General features: G+C 44.6%; 2 non-coding genes across 2 annotated transcripts; both read right to left on the reverse strand.

Moving 5' to 3' along the window:
• Nucleotides 1–12,423: 12,423 nt before the first annotated feature.
• Nucleotides 12,424–12,495, reverse strand: Trnas-aga. Its single transcript has one exon. It is a non-coding gene; the product is annotated as a tRNA-Ser (tRNA).
• A 503-nt stretch (nt 12,496–12,998) lies between these two features.
• Trnaa-cgc lies at nt 12,999–13,070 on the reverse strand. The gene has a single exon. It is a non-coding gene; the product is annotated as a tRNA-Ala (tRNA).
• Nucleotides 13,071–18,690: the final 5,620 nt, after the last annotated feature.

An 18,690-nucleotide genomic window follows, 5' to 3' on the forward strand; every position in this document is an offset into this window, starting at 1 on the left:
AACAGCCTTGGTTAAAATCTACCCACAGCTGTGGGTTGTGTTGGAGGTGGTGCACGCCTTTAACCCCAGCACTCGGGAGGCAGAGCCAGGCGGATATCTGTGAGTTTGAGGCCAGCCTGGGCTACCAAGTGAGTTCCAGGAAAGTTGCAAGACTACACAGAGAAACCCTGTCTCAAAAAACAAAACAAACAAACAAAAAAAGTCTTCCCACAGACAGTCACTTACCTGTCACTTAAAATACCATCAGGAAACATGAAATAAAAGAAAAGTCTGCTCCCTTCTATGTAGAGTCTAGACACTGAATGGGACAAATCATTGTTCAGAGAAACTAAAGATATACAGATTCATCCTCTTCAGGAGACGGAAGACACAGCATTGCTAAGGAGTCTATTCTCCTCCAACTGATCTACAGATCCAGCACAATACCAACAGAACCCTTAACAGACATTTTAGAAAGAAACTAGAGGTTGATTGTGAAACTCAGAGTGAGTATGAAGAACCCAAGCTTGAAAACAACCTTGAAAATGAGCAAAGTTGGAGGATGAACATCTGATTTCAAAACTCCTTATAAACCTAGAGTAGTGAAGACAGCGTGCTTGATAATGGCACCAAGACAGAAAAGGATATGAAGAGGACAGAAGAAGGAGTCGCACTCATGTGAAAGGATGCCTCTAGGAAAAGATACAAAGACACTTCCCTGAACAAACCACATGCTTTTCAACGTGTTTTCCTGGGACTCTCAGTGTGGTCAGGAGATGAGCCCAGCACTGTGACCCACAACCTGAGGAGTGCTACAGTCTTTTCTTGTCTCCATAGACATCTGCACTCATATCCACACATCCCATACACAGACACACAAGCATACATACTATAAAAATAAAAATAAATCCAAAAATGATTGATCTAAAATACAATCTAAACATCAGTCTGTTAGCAGCAGACATTTCAATGTTCAGGATTATGGATTAGAAACAAATGTCTTAGATAAAGATAAAAATGGGGACTAAAGAAAAAGTAAAAGGGACTAAAGAAAAAGGAAGATATTAGATTTACTACAGAGTATTTGGCAAAAGAGTGAGTCAGCCCTTTTAGTTATTTGGCGGTGCTCTTACCCTGCAAGGAAATGTCCCGAAACACGACAAATCCACAAGAGTTTTTTATTAAGATAAAGAGACAGACGTGGTCAAGGTAAAGAGTGAGTCCAGTGGAAAATGGCGCTGGTTTATAAAGGGTGGGCTGTGTGAGCGTACAGGGACATATGTGGCTACTCCATGCATGTGCGTAGGTCACATGGCTGCACACTATTTGCAACCACATAAAGCCACGGGGTCCTAGTCACGTGAGTCATTTTGACCTGGAAATGGCTATTTTGAACCAGAAGTAACTAGGCAGAAGTGTCTAGGTCCACTGGGCATGCCCAACCCTGGGGGCATGTTGTGAATTCATATCAAGCCCTGCCAGTGAATGTGGCATGGCAGTGTTATGGAATATATATATTATCCTCGAGCGAAAAGGAAAACGGACTGTAAGGATGTCTGATGCTGCAATGCAAAATTCTCTTCTGTCACAATTTTCTATCTTCTATCCCTTTCTCATTTTTTTTTCTGTGAAAAATACAAGGCATAGTGTAGTAATATAGTGTAGGAAAAACTTAGATGTGGAAGATTGTATAGAAAAAATAAGTAGGGCAACTAGACAGAAAAACTCTTCAATTTTCTAACTTTGGGGCTATGAACGCAAACTGGGGGGAAAAATCTTTCTTTGGGCTTTAGAGGTAGTAAAAAAGCTCTTCTTTGAGCTTATGGGGAAGAAAAAGTTTCCTGTGGAAGCTTTTGACCTGGGGACAGCTGAAATGCTAAGTCCAAGAGGCAGAAGGCTTCTCCCAGAGGCAAAAATGCTGGTGTAAAAAGCCAAAATTTAAAGTTGGGAAGTTTGGGGCAACGTTGGTCTTTCTCTCCAGTGGGGGAAAAATCTTAAACTAAAAAGGTTTTCTTGAAAAATTTGGGGGAAAATCTCTCTAAAAGCCTCAATCTTTCTCTTAAAAAATGTAATCTTTCTCAAAAGCTGTCAGAAAAACTTAAAAACTAAAGCCTTTAACTTTCTCTCAGAAGGACAAATTAGAATCACCTGAAGATATTAGTATGGGGACCATCTGTGATTAGCTCTAAGGGAAAACAACAAACCTCTTAAGATAGCAAAACCTCTCTAAGTTCTCTGTCAAGCTTTAAAAATCCTCCCTGCAATGCAGGAGGCAGGGACAAGTTCCTAAAACCTCTTCTAAGCTCTGTCTCTTCTAGCTAGTAAAAGACAGTGGGTCAGAGTCCCCTGAGGGAAAGGCTGGGAGAGTGTGGGTGAAAAGCTACAGAGCCCAAAGGGCAGGAAACCTTACCTGAAAAAAGCAAACAAGCCAAGCTTTTCAGTTACAGCCTAGCTGAGGCATCAAGGGTTTTGTTTCTGAGTGAGCATTTCAGAAGGAAAAGGTGCAAAGATCCCCTGAAGTGATACAAACTGTTAGCATTGTATCCTCAATTCTGAGCAAAACCCCAGAGGAAAGGTTTCCTACCAGTGAAAGGACCTTTCTGGGAAAGCAGTGAAGCTGAACTGTGTCTGAAACAGTTGTGCTACCGAGTCAGAACGCTGTCTGGGGAAAGAGCCCAGCCAGGGCAGAACAGAACTATCCAGGAGTAAAGCTCTCTTTTCTGTCAGAGAAAGCATCTCTTTGAGAAATGCTTTGTTTCAAGTGACTCCCTGTAAGATGAGGGAGTGTAGCCCTGAGGGGTGATTGCCTCTGGCATAAGCCTTGAGCACCCAGACAAGCATATGTGACCCACTGGGGGGACTGGGCCAGGTGAAGGCCTGAGGGAAAAACAACTGTCCTAATGTGAGCTTAGAGATGGCAAAAACCTCCCTTGTTAGATTTTCAGTCTGTAAGCAAACCACACAGACTCCGAAAACAGAAATGGACTAAAGCCCCTATCTTTAGAAGCAAAAAAGCTGTCACTGTGGCACTGGGAAATGTTTCTGGGGCAGAAGGAATAAACTGAGACCAAACTGGGAACTGTCTGGGAGAAAGACTCTGAAGAAATTAGAAGGGACACATTCCTCCCCAGAAAATGTATGACCTGTGAAAGCTGCTAAGAGTTTGAGGCAGATGGGGGGAAGAAAGGCCCTACCTCCAAAGGCAGCTAGCAGAGGAATAGAGCAGCCTGAGATATCTGAAGCTCTGCATCTGGGGGAAAGGAACAGGCAAAATGAGAATAAAATCAGTGGGAGAAAATCTCTCTGAAGGAGCCATGGAAAAGCTGTTGTAAATGTTTTTGTTTTTCACTGACTGGCTAAGGCAAACACAAGCCCTGAGGAAAGTTGCTATCAGACATTGCCCACCTCAAAGCCTGCTAACGAGGCAGGTGCAGTTCTGATTCTGGAGGTCAAGTGTCTAATGAAGGAGAGACACCTGTTAAAGCCAGCTGAGGAGAGACTAGAAATCTCCCAATGTGCCATAGCTGAAAATGTAAAATCCTTGTTCAAATTTCCCGTTGCAAAAGCAAAAAGCTTTATTCAAACCTCCTGGGCAAGAATTTGTAAGCAAGTCTGGTAAAAAGAGAACCAGTTGACTCTCAGACCCAAAAAGAAGTATGGGAAATGGAGTCCATAAACTAGCTCTTAACAGTGAGCTGATGAAGAGAAATGCATTCTGGGAAATGTAGCTTTTCAGATAAAGATGATGATACTGTCCAAAAACTTTTCAGCTCAGAATGAAGTTTCTTCTCAAAGCAATGCTAGAAAGCTTAATCTTACCTCTTGAGAACTCAGATCAGAAAAAAGAGCTACCTATAAGAGCAAACAAGCCACTTTAAAATCCTTAAAACAAGGGAAAGCATTTATACACTGAATGTTGTCTTAGATATGAAGAAACTTATGTTGAAATTTAAAAAGTTCTTTGCCTTTTGAACAAACGGCCTGCAATGAGTAATTCCTTTGCAAATCTAATAAGGGGACAAGGAAACAGGCATTCAAAAAGAAATGACTGCTTTATAGACTGGAAACAAACTTCAGAAAATCTAGCTGACTTATAAAAGAGTTGCTTCACCTGAAAGTTCCTTATAAGGAATCAATGATAAATATCACAGCTGCCAATAACATCAGGAGTTAAAGCTAATGAAGTGAAAATACTAAATCCTGAAAATGCTTTCTCAGTAAGCTAATGAACAATATTTATGTTGCATGAAAGAACATCTATGTTCTTGACTCCTTTGAATAGTAACAGTTTTGGTGAAAATAGTGGAACTAACAACAGTCAAGTCAAAAGGTTTCAACCAATTCAAGACACTACTCCACAGAAGAAAGCCGCCATGCTTTGTGGGCCATATTAGATCTCACTCCAATCTTCCTGGTCCTTTAGCTGAGGGTAATGCAATGGCTGTTAAGTTAACAAAGATAGTAGCATTATCCCAAGTGGAAATGGCTCAACAGTCACATGCTCTTCATCACCAAAATAGCAAAAGGTTAAGAAAGCAATTCAATCTTACCAAGAAAGCAGCTCTTCAAATAGTTAAACGATGTGGGGTACGTCCAAAATATTCTCCTGTCCCTCACTTAGGGGTAAATGAACCCTTGAGGGCTTCTTCCTAATCACCTATGGCAAATGGATGTTACTCATATTGCAGAATTTGGAAAATTAAAATATGTTTATGTAGCCGGTTGGAGGTGGCGCACACCTGTAATCCCAGCACTAGGGAGGCAGAAGCAGGTGGATTTCTGTGAGTTCGAGGCCAGCCTGCTCTAAAGAGCTAGTCTAGGACAGGCTCCGAAGCTACAGAGAAACCCTGTCTTGAACAAACAACAAAAAAATGTACATGTGACCATTGACACTTATTCAGGATTTTTAATGGCTAGTGCACAACATGGGGAAGCTATAAAACATGTAATTGTGCACTTACTTAGAAGGGCATAGAATAATTCTAATAAGCCTGAGGGAGGCCCATTTTTTCTTATGGCCTAGAAGAGGTACTGTAGTTTCTTGTGCTAAGACACAAGGTTGTGATTAGTTTAAAAGCAAAGCCTCAGTGATTGTGAAGGCAAAATACCTAGGTCAACACATAAACCTGAGTGAAGTGATTGATGCTAACAGGCAAGGCTGTGATTGTTTCTACCAGAAGGCTGTAATTGGTCCCAATTACAATCAGGATGCTGAGCCTTAACTGGAAGATGCTCTTCCGTGATGTGTGACCTGGTGTTGTAGCATTAGACACAAGATCAGGCTTTTGTTGCTTTGCCCTCCCTTACCTATGTTCAGTACCATAGCTGATGGGATGGAGTCAGCACCAGCAGAACCAAGTGTAGTGGGTCACACTTGCAAACACAGCTATCAGCAAGGGCAGTAGCAGGGTCATGTTTCAATGATCACCTGGGCTATGAAGACCCTGTCTCAGAGAAGGAGCATGAGACAGAGGGGAGGGGGAGAGACAGAGAGACAGGGACAGGGAGACATAGAGGACAGGGGAATGACATTGACAGTGGGGATGTAAGGCCAAGTAGGAAAAGAGACAAGGCAACCAGGTGACTGACAGCTGAAGAACCTCAAGGGGCCGGGAAAGAAAGAAGGGCAGGGGAAGTAGAAAGAGGTCCAGGGAGTTGGGAGGGTTGACACTGAAGAAGGAGAAGGGCTGTGAGGTGACAGGAAAGAGAAATGTAAGTCCTGGCTGTGCAGGCTTCCAGAAGCCTTTCTACATTTCAGCTTGTTTTAAGGGTTAAGGAGCACTGAGTCCTGCACCTACAGCAGAGCTCTGTCAGTGGCTACTCTTCAGGATTGAGTAGAAATGTCCTTGGACTGCCCTGAAGCTGAGGTGCACGTTGGAGCAAGGAGCTGAGCAATCTGCACCCTGAGGGGCCACAAGTTCTGTAATATTGGCAGGGCTGAGGTCCTGTTCTATACCAGCCTGCATACTGTCATGACTGGCAGTTGTCAGGTGAGTGGGAAAGCAATTCTGACAAATCCAGCACTTGAAGATTTCCCATGTATGCCCATTGGCTTCTGTGTGGGTGAATCAAACCACATCCAGCAAGCCTATTGGTAGCTCTGCCACTGTTTGAAAACACCTCCACAGATGGGGAAAATCAACCATGGCAAAATCAGTGTGCCAGCTCTGAACAAAACACAGCAGAGGATTTCCTTACATGTGATATAAGCTTAAGTACTGAAAGGTTTACAACTGTGTTCTTTAGAGTGTATGGTGCCCTGGTGATAGAGTGCTAAGGTGTGTCCTTTTGTGGAAATATAAACAGAGAACTAAGCACACCCCATGTTCCTAAAGAGACTTAAGAACTAAGAAGAGATTTTGAACCCATCACTGATGGCACATTAACTGACTAGACTTCCCTAACTTTTCCAGGTCACACCACGATGGGTTTTTTTTTTAAATAATCTAATATGTTTGAGGAGGAAAACCCTAAAGAAGCAAGTAGTCCATCTCATCCTTATTATGCATTTTAAGACATATTGAAGATTGTTGTTAATTATGTTGTATGAGTTTAATGCCAGCACTTGTGAGGCACAGGTGGGCATCTCTGTGAGTTCAAGCCTTGCATTGGACTACAGAGTAATTTCCAGGATAGCCAAAGATATTCATCAGAAAAATCACTGTCTATAGAAACAAAAACAATTATTAATAAGACATATTTGTAGCTGGTTCCTGTTCTACCTAGGGATGGCCTCGGGCAGGTTTAAGACCTGAGGTGCATGAATGCCTTGCTCTCCTCTGTCCCTCTGGGCTTGGATGTTGTACACTGACTTAGGTAGGAGGAGGAGTGTGGGATAAGACATCAGCCTTCCCAGACTCTGAGATGATTTTGCCTTATTCTGTTTAGTGAGTTATTTCTCCAATTTATATACTAATAAATTTCCAGTATCCTTAAGCAGACGCCCTTGGATTTCTGGCTGTACCTGCTGTCCCCAGTGTTATGTGGGCCATCATTACACCTCTAGTGGCTCTTTTAATAGTTCACCTATCCATGTGGGGTTGGGAGCACAGTGACGGGCTTAAAAACACAGGCACAGGGTGACAGGGGCCACAGTGTACCTATGGGGCAACAGGAAGTTCTGGTCTCTTCAGATGGTAGCTGAGCTTCAATTAGGAGGCCAGGGATATTACACCTTGGGTGCCGATTGTAGCCACAAGTTTTTCTGTATCCCACCCAGTCCTGCAGCCTCTCAGTCCCAAGTAAACACACAGAGGCTTATATTCATTACAAACTGTATGGCATATGGCTCAGGCTTCTTGCCAGCTAGCTCTTACAACTTAACTCAACCCATTCCTATTAATCTGTGTTTGGCCACTTGGCTTCATGGCATTATCTGTTCTCTCACATCCTGCTTCTCCTGGAGGCAGGTCCCAGCACTTGCTGCAACTCTACCCTTCTTCATCTCCAGGTTCGGTCTGAATGTCCCGCCTAACCTTATTCTGCCTCACCATTGGCCAAACAGTTTATTTATCAAGCAATGAGACCAACGTGTATGCACAGCATATAGAATGACATCCCACAGCACATATTGATTCCAGAAACAACAGCAAGTCCTTTGGGGTTCTTGGGCTTATTAATAACCTAACAAAAAAACTCAATGGAAATTTGATGACACTAAGATGTTTTGAGTTATTTATAATTTTTATCTGTATGGGAATTTTTCTGCATGCTTGCTGGAAGAGGTCAGTAGAAGAGGTCAGATCCACAGGAACTAAAGATACAGATGGTTATGACATTCCATATGAGTTCTCAAAAACTGACCAAGGGACTTCAAAAAGAACAAGGGCTCTTACCTTTGGAGTCATCTCTCTAGCCTCTGAAGGACAACGACATTAGAGTTTAAAAGAGAAACCCTACTGTCTTTACAGCACTTGTTCCTGAAGAAGACCCAGGTTTGGTTCCCAGCATCTACCAAGAGGTTCACAAACATGCACAACTGCAATTCCAGGGGATCTGATGCCATTTCTGACCTCTTTGCATACCAGGCACCCAAGTGGTACACAGACATTCATGCAGGCAAAACTCTCACACACCTAGAATAAAATAAATAAACCTAAGGAGAAAAACAGAGAAAGAAAAAAAACTGAAAAGTTCCAGGGCAGGTAATTGCAAATCTCCTTAGCTGCCCTGAGGAAAGAGAGAGAGTAGAAAAAGAAGGAAGCTGTCCCATCTGAATTAAGTCTGCATGGATGACACACAGGGTCCATAAGCAGCCACGTGGTAGGGTGGGAACTTTAGAGAGGGGTCACAGTGTCAGAGAAGAAAAGAGAGTCAGTGAAAGCACACCTAGAAAAGAGAGAAAAGTAAGCAGACCCTAGAGGCTACAAGATTGCAGTTATGTTTGAGCTTGCTTGAAGAGTGGGCTTTTTTTGGTGCATTATCCGTATTTATTTATTTTCATTTTTTCTCTTCTTTTTAAAAATTTATTATGTTTGTGTTTCAATTCTACATTTCAGCCATGGGTTCCCCCTGTCCTCCCCCCTCCAATCCCTGCCCTCACCTTCCCCCCATCCCATCTCCTCCAGGGCCAAGACTCCCCTGGGGATTCATTTCAACCTGGTGGATTCAGTACAGGCAGGTCCAGTCCCTTCCTTCCAGGCTGAGCAAAGTGTCCCTGTGTAAGCCCAAGGTTCCAAACCTCTCATGCCCTAAGGGCAGGTCCGGGTCCCACTGCCTGGGTGCCTCCCAAACAGTTCAAGCTATTCAATTGCCTCATTTATCCAGAGGGCCTGCTCCAGCTTGGGGCTCCACAGCCTTTGGTTCATAATTCATGTGCTTCCATTCGTTTGGCTATTTGTCCCTGTGCTTTTTGCAATGTTGCTCTCAACAATTCACACTCTTCCAGTCCCTCCTCTTTCTCAACAATTGGACTCCTGGAGCTCTACCTGGGGCCTGGCCTAGGATCTCTGTATCCACTTCCATCAGTTAGTGGATGAGAGTTCCAGCACAACCATTAAGGTGTTTGGCCATCTGATCACCAGACTAGGTCAGATCAGGCTTTCTCTACACCATTGCCAGCAGTCTACAGAGGATGTATCATTGTGGATTTCTGGGGACCTCTGGAGCACTCTGCCTATTCCTGTTCTCAAGTGGTCTTCATTTATCATGGTCTGTTATTCCTTGTTCTCCCTTTCTGTTCTTGAAACAGGTGGGATCTCCTGCTTCCCTAAGCTTTCCTTCCCTCGTACTTTGCCCTTCATTACTCCCACTCTTGTCCAGGTTGTTCATGTAGATCTCATCCATTTTTCGGTCATTGGGTGATCCCTGTGTCTTTCCTAGGGTCCCGTTTTCTAGGTAGCTTCCCTGGTATTCATTAAGGTGTTGACTGAGAGGTCAAGAGGTAAAACCACATCTTCATGAGTTTCATCTCTCACCACACACTGGATGCTGAAAGCTACTAAAAGATGCTCTTTCGGTGTGATTCCTGTGATGACAGCCCATTCACATGTCTCTGGGACATTTCTCTCATTTCTTCCAATACACTGTCAATGACCTCTAAATGCTGAGAAGGAAACGCGGACAAACTGCAATAAGCATCAAATAAAGTTTCCATCCCAGAGTAATCAATGCTTTCAACCAAAGGGATCCTTCATAAGTATCATTGACATTTTGTTCCTAGTTCATCACAGAGAATTTAATAATTACTTCACAGAAAATACAAGAATTAGGAATTGCATTTTAAAAATAGTGCCAGGTGTAGTGGAATCAAAAAGTGCATACATTTTGTGAACAATCTGGGCACATAGATCTATAGTGTCTATGGACTGAAACATCTCTACACGTAATGCTGAATTGGAGACCACCTACAAAAAAAGGGCATATTATATTCATGGGTCAGACAATGCATTATCAGTAAGATGTCTATTGACTCAAAGATGTCTACAGATTCAATACAATAACAATAAAATTACACTAAGTTTTTGAAAACGTGGATAACTAATTCTAATCTTTATAGATAAATATATAGTTTGTGGAAAAGTCTTAGACACAGGACAAAGTTAGAGAACAGCATTGCCTGATAGGATATCTACTTCCATATGAACCTAGGGCAATTGGGCCAGCTTGTTATTGGAATCCATGTTGCCAAGTAAAAGACTACAATCTTCAGTCCATGCTTACTCCCACAAAATTACAGACCATTGCGGACTGTGTGCCAACGTTTTCCTATGTATTCCATGCTGACATCAGGTGTATGTGGAGTCTGGGGCGAGAAGAGGAGACAGCACTGCTGCAGCCCCTCAGGCACTGGCAATATTGGCATATGTACCATGCCTAGATTGCTAGAGAACTGATGTTGGACAATTTGGTGCAGAAAGATGGTCTTTCAGCAAACAATGCAGAGGCAAGTGTATATCCATATCCACAAATATAACTATAAATCAAATCCTGTGCAAAGACCATTCAAACTAGATTAGAGAAATAAACATATGAAAATAAGCCTATAAATGTCCAAGAGAACACACAGAAGAAAATCCTTGTCCTGGGACTAAGTGAAGATTTCACAGACAGGACACCAAATGAAAACCATAACTGAAGAACTGGTGAAGGTGGGATCCTGACAATTTAAAATCTCCTGCTCTTCCAAAGGCATGGATGAGAATTGAGAAGATAATGCTATGGCTAGAAAAAAAGTTAGAAAAACATATATTCACTAAAGTATTTCTATGAAACATACAGACAAGCTCACAAAAGTCAGGCAGAAAATGAAATTGATATATGGGAAAGGTTTCAGGTGTTCAAGAGGATATTGATAGAACTGTCCTTTTTATAAGCGATTCATTAGAGATATTAATGCATATGCAGAGAGCAGTGTGGCAGGGATTCTGAGGAGACATAAGGGCCACCTGGAGGGTGGGTATCCCCAAAATGGAAATTAAAATCCCAAACTGGTGCCAAGCACACAGTGTCCCACACAAGGCAGCTGAGGCAGGAGAATGACTGAGAGTTCTCAGCCAGGGTAGGACACAGTGAATTGCTGTCTCAAAAGCAAATACAACCTCAAATGACTGAAAACGAAAAAGAAAATCCTCTAACCAGCTGCATATTGAAATAATCATCTGAGACATGTAGGGTAATCATTGACTTCTCTTTAGGCTTTACCACTTAATGTGCCACCGATCCTGAGTGAGCAATGTCATCCCCTTTTCACAGAGCAGGAAACTGGGATCAGAGGGTGTTCTCACTGTCATATGTCCCTCCAGATTCCTCCCCCAGAACACCTAGCCTGGACAATGGCTCCAGCACACCCCTGCACAGAACAGAACACTGAAGAGGCACAATAGTCTCAAGTCTCTCTCCTTCTGGAGACACACTGGCTACAAATCCCGATGTGGGGGTAAACCTACTTGGGACTGGGACCCCAGCATCTTCCTCTCCACCCTAAGGAAGATTCCAGGGCTCACCTCCCGGAATCCATAAGCTCAGCTCAGGCCAAACACCAGAAATGCTCATTTTACGGGACATCACCAGGGCTGCCATTGAAAACAGTCTTCATAATGAACTGTTTCTATGACAACAGCATTGCTTCCCCCATTCTGTAACTAGGATTGGTTCTGCCCAGCCCTCCCTTTCTTTCTCTCAAAGCAGGAACTCTTCACCCTGGTTATCACCTGAGTAAGCATGCCCATTAGAGAAACTGCCACCAGCAGGAAAGCAGAGCTTTACCTTTTTGTTCTGTGAACCAAACACACCCCCGGAGGCATGACCATATTCTACACACCAGAATGTGGTGGTCTCCATGGAAATGTTGTCACATTGTTTTGGTGAGAGAGGAGCAATTTCATCCAATAAATAGCTATGCATATATAAACTCATAGCGGAAGATAAAGTCTGGGACACCTTGTCTAGAGACATGCTGCAAAAGTAAACCTCAAACCTGTATCCTCACACATACAAAGCATGCTCTCTACTCCTGAACTACATCCCCGTGTTCTAAACTTCATTCATGAAAGCACATATGAATGAGAGAAAATGATCACCATTCATATTGACTGCAAGGTACTGCGTCAGGTCCTTTGAGTGTATTTTATGGCTTCCAGTTTAGGGTTTTGATGAGATTTTTATAAACCATAAAGAATGATAAAACAATTTATTCTCAATGACAATAATAACAATAACAGTACCCATTAGTGAAGCTGCCACCAGCAAGAAAGCTGAGTTTGATATTTTTTATCTGAACAAAACATATCCCTACAGGCACAGCCATGTTCTATTCACAAGACCACCATGTGGTCTTCATGGAAAAGTAGTCAGAATCATAGATGGACATTGATATCATGGTGACAGATGAACGAATTCATCCAATAATTAGCTATCCATACATGATGATCTAACAAAATTTAAAGTCTGGGACACCTTGTGCAGAAACATCCTGAAAAGCAAAATAGGAAAGTTAAAAGTAGCAGGAGATGCCGAGAATCGAACCCGGGACCTCATATACTCTAAATATGTGCTCTACCACTGAGCTACATCTCCGTGTTCTATGCCTTCTTGATCAAAGCCCATATAAATGCACGAAGATGGATCCAGCTTGCATTTTGACTGCAAGGTTTTGTGTCAGGAAATTTGAGTATATTTTATGGCTTCCAGTTTAAGGTTTTGATAAGATTTTTAGGACAGAATTAGAAAGCAATCTATTTTCAATAAAAAAAAATAATAAAATAATAGCACCCATTAGTACCCATTAGAGACACTGCTACCAGCAACAAAGCTAAATTTGTTTTGTTCTTGTGAACAAAACATATACTAGGAATCATGACCTCATTCTACTCACCAGTCTATGGCTGTCTCCATGGAAACGTAGTCACAGACATAGATGAACATTGTTGTCATGGTGATAGATTTCATCTAATAATTTCATCCAATAATTAGCTATGCACATATAATCTCCTAACAAAAAGTTAAAGTCTAGGACACCTTGCACAGAAACATCCAGGAAAAGAAAATTCAAAAGTTAAAAAAAAAAAAAAAAAAAGGCTTGGAGATGCCGGGAATCGAACCCGGGACCTCATAAATGCGAAATATGCGCTCTACCGCTGAGCTACATCCCCATGCTCCCAATATAGTAGATAAAAGTCTATATGAATGCAAAAGGCCTGATCTACCATTCATAGAGGTTGTAAGGGTCTACTTTATGTACTTGGAGTATATGTTACGCCTTCTGCTTTAGAGTTTTGATACGATTTTCAAGACATTAGATGAGAAAATAATCCATTTTCAATCAAAGGAAAAAGAATAACAAACCACCTTATGTTATTTGAAACTAGGTAAGCTAACAATAAATAATACTTTGAATTTTTCAGGATCCATCAATTTTAATTCAACTTTATGTTGTACTATTAGTTCAACTTGACACTGTCATGAGGAATTATTATGTCTTGTTGACTAGCAATATACTAATATATCTGAGAGCATGGGGAGTTTCCTGAAACCTTCCTTATCATACCTCTATTTTCTTTTAAAACATGCCTTAGCTTTCAAGAATTAAAAAGCATTTTTTTTTCTAATTTTGGACACGCTGGTCATCTTGTTCCTTAACATTCCCACGCACTATTTATCACTTCATTTATTCCAACAACTAAATTTGAGTGAACTGTTTCTTCATAAAACCCTAATGTGCTTCCTTTCTGTATGTTTATACATCTCTCTCCATGCGCTGTAAGCTTCTGAAATGAGAGGTTTGTTACATTGTATCCCCCTTGTTCTCACCTCATCTGGTAATTGGCTCAACACACAAAATCATTAAATAAGAATTGTGTGTGTGTGTGTGTGTGTGTGTGTGTGTGTGTGTGTACGCTCACATGTGAGTGAAAAGTAATAAATACAACCAGAGAAGATGCCAGATTATAGACGCCCGAGTCTGCAATTAAGCACACTGCTCAACCTCAACAACTATTGGAACACTACAAAGAATGTGATCAAAATAAGACTTTACTATAAAACTCCCAGATAAAGACAAGGAGTAATAGCAGACAAGCAAAGGTAGCATAGGAGAATGAGAGCAACCTAAATAAAATAAAGACAAAAGCAAAAAGAGAAGGAAGGAGGGAAGGAAGGAAAAGTCAGATGAGGGAAGCAGAGAAGCAATAACCTTTCACTGCTGACCGTGGTCTAGCTTTGGGGTATTGGTGGATAAGTACTGATACTCAAAGGACCTAGTAGTAAGAAAATCAGAGTCAGTATAGCTCTGTGAACCATGATTCCTTGGTGTTATACTTAGGTCTGGGAGTCTGCCTTCTGTGTTTTCTATTCCCAGTAGGTTTCTCCACAATATATCCTGATTAGAGTTCCCCTCCCCTCCACTCCTCCCTGTTCCACTTCAATTACCCTCCCATCCGGATCCACTGTGGATCTGCACTCATTACAAAATAACAGGCTGCTAGGGGATGACAGCAAAACACAACTAAATAAAGTAGAATGAGACAAAACACAATTATCAAATATAATTTGGACCAGTCAAATCAAGAGGAGGAACAGATCAAACAAGAAGACACAAGAATCAGAGACCCACTGGTTAATTCACTCAGGAGCCCCATAAAAATATGAATACAAGTCCCCTAAAATATGGAAATGTAGAATATATACATAAAGGACTATGTGGTGAAGACCCGTGGACACAAAGTGCTTGCTACTTACTCTCTGTGAGTTTCTGAGTTGGTTTAGAAGGACTTGTACTCCAGATGGGAAACAATCTACCTCAAATTCCAGATATACCACTCTTGAGGATATACCACAAGCAAGCTACATTCTTTCTGAAAAATACTTGCTTGGAGTACAAAGTAATTAGTCTTGATGACACAAACCCAGAGTCAGATATCAGGGTGAAAGCTGAGAGATCAGAGAAGCAATGGAGCAGCCACACTCACCTCTTACCTCTCTGACTGCTCAGCCAATCTCCTGTCTCCTACCTGCCTCATCACTTCCTCTTTCTGCCCAGCCACATCATATCCTGTCTCCTCTCTGAACCGACCTCCAGACCTCTATGGTTAACTAGTGGCTAGTTCCACCCTCTGATCTTCAGGCAAGCTTTATTTGTCAGAACACAAACAAAATATCAATACACTTGCTCGACCATGTTCATTGCTGCTCTCTTCATAAAAGCCAAAAATAGGAGACTACGTAGATATCCTTCAACAGAAAAATGGATAAAGAAATCCTGGTACATTGATACAATAGAACATAACACAGCTATTAAAAAAATGACATCAAGAAATTTGCAGGAGAGTGGATGGAGCTGGAAAAAGTATCCTGAGTGAAGTAACCCAGACTCAGAAAGGTAAATATGGCAGACCTTCGCTTAAACGAGGATATTATAGGTTGAACAAATGATAACAAGCTACAATCCACAGTCCCGGAGAGATCAGGTATAGAGGACGGGACTGGGAGGACACAAGGATCTCCCTGGAAGGGGGCTAGAACAGATTTTATGGGTGGACTGAAGGGTCTAGAGTAGCAGGATCAGCTTGGGGGACGGGGGAAATGGGGTTGAGTGAGAGAATTCAGAGAGACACCGGTAGAATTGAGGGTCGTCTAAGGGCTGGAACGGACACCTACTGCAGTGGAGATTTTCTAAAGTATCTGAGCACAAGCCTAATGGAGTCTCCTATAATGAGGGCGACAGAGTCCCGACTGGCCATCTCTTGTCACCAAACAACACTTCCATTACCAGGACTGGGTTGCACACAATGGAGATGATGGAAAAAGGGGTCCCATGGAAATCCCCAAACAACCCAGGCTGTTGTCAAGACAATAGGTTGCTCTCCACAAACTGAGAGCAAAGCCCCATTGCTGAAGGATACTCACACACAACTCATTGAACATGGAGAGATCAAGCTGGTGCCTACATAGAAACTTTATTCCCACATCCCAGGGTCTTTAGTATCAGAAGGTACTCTTCAGGCTACCAAAAGAAAAAGTGAACAATCCAGCCAAAAGTCCTCTCATCTACTCTGCTCTCTTGCTTGCAAAATATGCTAGGGCAATGTTGGCACAAAGCTTGTATCTGATTTGAGTGAAGGTCCAGCTGGAACCCATACCTGATACTGTTTTGGTGACTAAAAACCAGAGAGTAGATAGCTCTGAGACCTAATCTTAAAGCAGATGCTTCTGGGTTTATTTCTTAGGTTTTTTGGTTTTGGTTTGGTTTCTTTGTGGGGGAGGTGGTGAAATAAATGAGTCCTAATGATGGTAAGCTATACTCATATATCACAGCCTTGATCTGATCTCAACAGATAGGCTTCCTCCCGCAGCGGACAGAAACCACTACAGAGATCCACAGGTGGATGCCTGTGTCTGTGTGTGTGTGTGTGTGTGTGTGTGTGTGTGTGTGTGTGTGTGTGTATGGGTGTGTGTGTGTGTGTGAGAGAGAGAGAGAGAGAGAGAGAGAGAGAGAGAGAGAGAGAGAGGGAGAGAGAGAGAGAGAGAGAGAGAGAGAGAGAGAGAGAGAGGCAGAGGGGCAGAGAGTGGCAGAGGGGCAGAGAGGGGCAGAGGGGCAGAGAGGGAGGGCAGAGAGGGAGGGCGGAGAGGAAGGGCAGAGAGGGAGGGCATAGAGAGGGAGCACAGTGAGATGGCACAGTGAGGGGGCACAGAGAGTTTGAGGGGGCAGGAAGAGATTGAGGGGGCAGAGAGAGACAGGATGCAGATATAGAGAGGGGGCAGAAAGAGAGAGAGGGGGCACAGAGAGAGAGGGGAGGCAGAGAGGGGGCAGAGGGAGAGGGGACAGAGAGAGATTGAAAGAGGCAGAGAGAGGGGGCGAAGAGAGAGATTGAGAGGGGGCAGAGAGGGGGGGAAGAGAGAGAGGGGGCAGAAAGAAAGGGGGCAAGAGAGAGAGAGATTGGGGCAGAGAGAGAGGGGGACCAAGTTAGAGAAAGATGGGGGATAGAGAGAGAGAAGGGAGGAAGTAGAGAGAAGGGCAAAAGAGGGAGGGAAGAGAGAAAGGGTTGGAAAGAGAGTGAGGGAAAGAGAGTGGGGGCAGAGAGGGAGGGGGCAGAGAGAGGGAGGGGGCAGAGAGAGGGAGGGGGCAGAGAGAGAGAGGGGGGGCAGAGAGAGAAAGAGAGAGGGGGTAGAGAGAGAGAGGGGGCAGAGAGAGAGAGTGGTGGCGGAGAGAGAGAGAGGGGGGCAGAGAGAGAGAGTGGGGGCAGAGAGAGAGAGAGTGGGGGCAGAGAGAGAGGGGGGCAGAGAGAGAGTGGGGGCAGAGAGAGAGACAGGGGAGCAGAGAAGAGAAGGGGGACAGAGAGAGAGGGGGCAGCGAGAGAGAGAGAGGAGGGGCAGAGAGAGACAGAGGGGGCAGAGAGAGGGGGCAGAGAAAGAGAGGGGGCAGAGAGAAAGGCGGCAGAGAGAGAGGGGGCAGAGAGAGGGGGCAGAGAGAGAGAGTGGGGGCGGAGAGAGAGGGGGGGCAGAGAGAGAGAGTGGGGGCAGAGAGAGAGAGAGTGGGGGCAGAGAGAGAGGGGGCAGAGAGAGAGAGTGGGGGCAGAGAGAGAGAGTGTGGGGGCAGACGGGTGTCAGAGAGAGAGACAGGGGAGCAGAGAATAGAAGGGGGGCAGAGAGAGATGGGGGCAGCGAGAGAGATAGGGGGGCAGAGAGAGAGACACAGAGGGGGCAGAGAGAGAGGGGGAAAGGGGCAGAGAAAGAGAGGGGGGCAGAGAGAGAGGGGACAGAGAGAGGGGGGCAGAGAGAGAGAGGGGGGGCAGAGAGAGAAAGAGAGAGGGGGCAGAGAGAGAGGGGGCAGAGAGAGAGAGAGGGGAGCAGAGAGAGAGGGAGGGGGCAGAGAGAGAGAGTGGGGGCAGATGGGGGTCAGAGAGAGAGACAGGGGAGCAGAGAAGAGAAGGGGGGCAGAGAGAGAGGGGGCAGCGAGAGAGAGAGAGGAGGGGCAGAGAGAGACAGAGGGGGCAGAGAGAGGGGGCAGAGAAAGAGAGGGGGCAGAGAGAAAGGCGGCAGAGAGAGAGGGGGCAGAGAGAGGGAGGCAGAGAGAGAGATGGGGCAGAGAGAGAAAGAGAGAGGGGGCAGAGAGAGAGGGGGACAGAGAGAGAGACAGAAGGGGGCAGAGAGAGAGGGGGCAGAGAGAGGGGGGCAGAAAGAGAGGGGGGCAGAGAGAGAGACAGAGGGGGCAGAGAGAGGGGGGCAGAGAGAGAGAGGGGGCAGAGAGAGAGGGGGCAGAGAGAGGGGGCAGAGAGAGAGGGGCGGGGCAGAGAGAGAGGGGGCAGAGAGAGGGGGGGAGAGAGAAAGGGGGCAGAGAGAGAGACAGGGGAGCAGAGAGAGAGATGGGGGCAGGGAGAGAAAGTGAGAGGGGGCAGAGAGAGAGGGGGGCAGAGAGAGAGACAGAGGGGGCAGAGAGAGGGGGGCAGAGAGAGTGGGGGCAGAGACAGAGAGTGGGGGCAGACAGGGGTCAGAGAGAGAGACAGGGGAGCAGAGAAGAGAAGGGGGGCAGAGAGAGAGGGGGGGCAGCGAGAGAGAGAGGGGGCAGAGAGAGAGACAGAGGGGGCAGAGAGAGAGGGGGCAGAGAAAGAGAGGGGGGCAGAGAGAGAGGGGGCAGAGAGAGGGGGGCAGAGAGAGAGGGGGGCAGAGAGAGAGACAGGGGAGAGAGAGAGAGAGATGGGGGCAGGGAGAGAAAGAGAGAGGGGGCAGGGAGAGAGGGGCAGAGAGAGACAGAGGGGCAGAGAGAGGGGGTAGAGA

Source organism: Onychomys torridus, unplaced genomic scaffold (genome assembly GCF_903995425.1).
Source record: "Onychomys torridus unplaced genomic scaffold, mOncTor1.1, whole genome shotgun sequence".
NCBI classification, from domain to species: Eukaryota; Metazoa; Chordata; class Mammalia; order Rodentia; family Cricetidae; genus Onychomys; species Onychomys torridus.